General features: G+C 33.2%; 1 protein-coding gene across 1 annotated transcript in view; it reads left to right on the top strand.

Moving 5' to 3' along the window:
* The window catches only part of LOC104002446 (uncharacterized), a 246,214-nt gene extending 244,156 nt beyond the window's left edge, over nt 1–2,058 (top strand). The window contains exon 10 of the mRNA XM_063794371.1: nt 13–2,058. The gene's annotated coding sequence lies outside the window, so the exon portion shown is untranslated. The remainder of the gene's footprint in view (nt 1–12) is intronic.
* Nucleotides 2,059–3,329: the final 1,271 nt, after the last annotated feature.

Here is a 3,329-nt window from a genome sequence, read left to right as displayed (position 1 = left end):
TGTGTTCTTCAGGTTCTTTTCCAGGCCTTTGCCCCGAGTGTGTGGGGGACCAAAGGGATGTCATGCTGTATGGATGGTATTGCATATTCATATCCTTGGATCTGAAAGTAGTCCTAGAACATATCCTAAGGAGATCATCTATCAAGATTAGAGAATTTCCTTCATGATGTTGTTTATCGTGGCAAAACTAGGAACAACCTGAATACCAGTCCCTCCAAGAAGCTATTGAATAATATGGGTATCCCTGTTCAGGAAAAATGCAAACAAACCACTAAAAAGAGTAAAATAATCTTTATTGATATGAAAAGATGTTTAATGTTTACTATTACATTTTTAAAAGAAGTTAAAAATCTCGTTAAAAACTAGTTTAAAACCCACTCTTATTCCATACTTGTATTATAGATAATATATATGTAGTTTTTTTTAAGTAGAAAAATTTCTGGAAAAATACTTATAAAAATGCTATTTGTTTTCTATGGATAGAGTAAAACCAGATAAGTGAAAGAAAATACCCGTGTTTTCTATATTTTCTACAATGTTTATTCCTGAATAGATGTTTCAAGGCTTTCATTATGTTCATAGATTAATTGAAGTGAATGGAAACTGTTTCTTAGACAACCTAAAATATATCCCAATTCCAACTTCCAGGTCTGTCTTCATTGCTTCGAGTGCAGTTGTATGAAATACTTCTCAGTGAGGCCAAATTTCTTAATAATGATTAATTCCAGTTTCATTTTTCACCCTCTTCATTCCATTTGAGAAGAGTAGTGGAAAGGAGTATGGTACCATACCCCACACTTTAGACCTATGGTCTTGTAGAACTTCTTAGGGATCTACTTTAATAAAAATTTAATTTGCTGGTTACATCAGATGATGTCACACAGTTAATGAGCATTCTCTCCTATGCTGTACCTTCTCTGTTCTACTAATATAGCTATGGTCAATTTTTCTATCATGGAGAAGAACTGAATCTGTGGATAACTCCTACTATTTTTCTGGAAGTAAAAATTTAACTGTTATGTTGTAGAAAATTCAAATATATATGATTCCTTTGTATAAACTATGTACACATATGATTAATCCATTGATTAACACCTGTTTTCAGTAATGTTAATGCCATCTTGATCATAACATTTAATTAAAAGGTGACAAATGTTAGTTAAGTAAGCTGGATACTGTACTCAATAAATATATATGCTTTTAGAAACATTAAAACACATGCTATCACCAAACCACATAAGTAGTGCCCTTTGAAAACTAAATTACCAACTGGTAGTCATTGCTTTTTTTCTAAGACCTATTGTTCAGAAAAGATCCAGAAAACACACACACACACACACACACACACACACGTATGACTTAAAAAAAATCCCAATCTTCACTTTGTTTTCTAGAAGAGTCACATGTGACCAGTGCCAATTTAAAGTTTATTGTTAAGCCGTTCCTCATTTTTACTTGGCAGAAACAAACAAATATGTTGCCAACACAGTAGTATGTTCACTCCTTTATAAAGTTGAAAGACTCGCATGTGACAGACATAATTAGAAATTTAATCATTAAGTATCTGCTAAAACAAGGCTCACTTGATGAACCTCATCTTTTTTCTATGATAGAGAATATTCCATTCAACTCATGATGTAGATGAAATGGCCTATGTTTCTTTACTTGATCATGCCGTCCTCCTACCCAGCAATGAATCTCACTTGCATCCAGCCCTTCAGATTTCTTTCTTAGTCCCATGGGACAGGGTTTGCGTACCTGGGCACAAACAGTAGAGAATGTCCCATGTGCCTCCTAGAAGAACCACTTGTATGAGGCCACCAGTCACATTCTTGGTCGTGCACTGAATATTTTACCAAAGACAAACATTCAGAACACCGTGCCTTCAGATTGAAGGCTTTCCTCAACTGCTTCAGAAATAAGCAACAAGAATTTTATTAGTCAAGGACATGTCTACTGAAGAAATGCAACAGTGATTTTATTGCTGCCTAAGTGGGAAGCTTTACTGTTTATATATTTGTTTGTTTGTTAATCATTCCATGGTACTCAAATGGATGATATAAAAATGTACAGATAAATTTGTTTTGAAAAGCTTAAATAAATGTGTGAAAACATTAAAAAAATTAGTTTTATTGGTTATGTCGACCATCTTGAGAAGCTTGGAGATAGCACAAAAGATTTGATTATTAATTATTAATACTAATCATTAGTAATTATATTTTTTAATCTCGAGGGTAAAGCAAAACTCTGGCATTCATCATAAACAATTGCCTTTGATCTTTTGAGCATTTATACAGAATATGCATCATGGATCTTGAAGGTTGTCTTGTTCTAGATGAATATGTCATATAATGGCATTTTCGAAGAAGGTCATAGAAACTTCTTTTTTTCAGAATCTCATTGCACAACACACTCAGTCTTTTCTTTTCATATATTGTCTGAAATGACCAGTTTCTTCCTTTCTCCAAAATTCACAATGCTTGTTAATCAACAACTTTTGAGGCATCTCATTTTATACCAATTATCTCTAAGTCTTAACAGTGTCTCTTTGGTACCCAGCATACGTATCATTTCAAGTTTCAGTTCTCAAGTCTGATAAAACTAATAAACCCACACTGCCAGAGGTGGCACATTAAGCTGGTAAAATGGTTTTCATCTTAATTGGATATGAGCACGGTTATCGCTAATAACCCCAGGATACTTCTAATTGGAGTCTCTCTCTCTCTCTCTTTTTTATTTTTGAAACACTAATCTCATTGACCAGCCTTAATTCCTCCATCCCCCATTCCTCCAACCTAAACCTTGAAATGCAATATAGAAATATTCCGATTTCAGAGGGTTATTGCAGTACTATTTCCTTATACTAAACCAAAAAAGGGTAAATGATTTTGTGAAAATAAATGCTTCCTTTTAAAGTTTTTAGAAAAAGAAAGTGTAGTAAGACTATGGTATTGACATTGCAATAATGTCTCAAATGCAGTTAAGTTAGCTGCCAGCTTTACCTAAGGACACTAAATTCTCAACTTTGAGACATTTTTAAAAGGCAATAATCTGATTTGTTTAATTTTTTATTATAATTTTAGGGCAAGCTGTATATCAGAAGGAAACACTATTTAAAAATGATCACATGCATAATTACTAGATTTTTGTATTTGAGATCAAATACATTATTTGAATTTACAAATATTGGTGACTGTATATGAAAATGATAGAAACTTTGTTGTTGACATTACAGTTAAGACATGACAAGATGTGACAGGTTTCTTTCCATAGATAGCTGCAGTTTCCTTGCAGAGAAAGACACTCTGGCAAACACACAAGAAGATTAA

Source organism: Pan troglodytes, chromosome 16, assembly GCF_028858775.2.
Source record: "Pan troglodytes isolate AG18354 chromosome 16, NHGRI_mPanTro3-v2.0_pri, whole genome shotgun sequence".
Taxonomy (NCBI): Eukaryota; Metazoa; Chordata; class Mammalia; order Primates; family Hominidae; genus Pan; species Pan troglodytes.
Note: the sequence above shows the minus strand (reverse complement) of the source record. Positions and strands in the feature narration are given on the sequence as shown.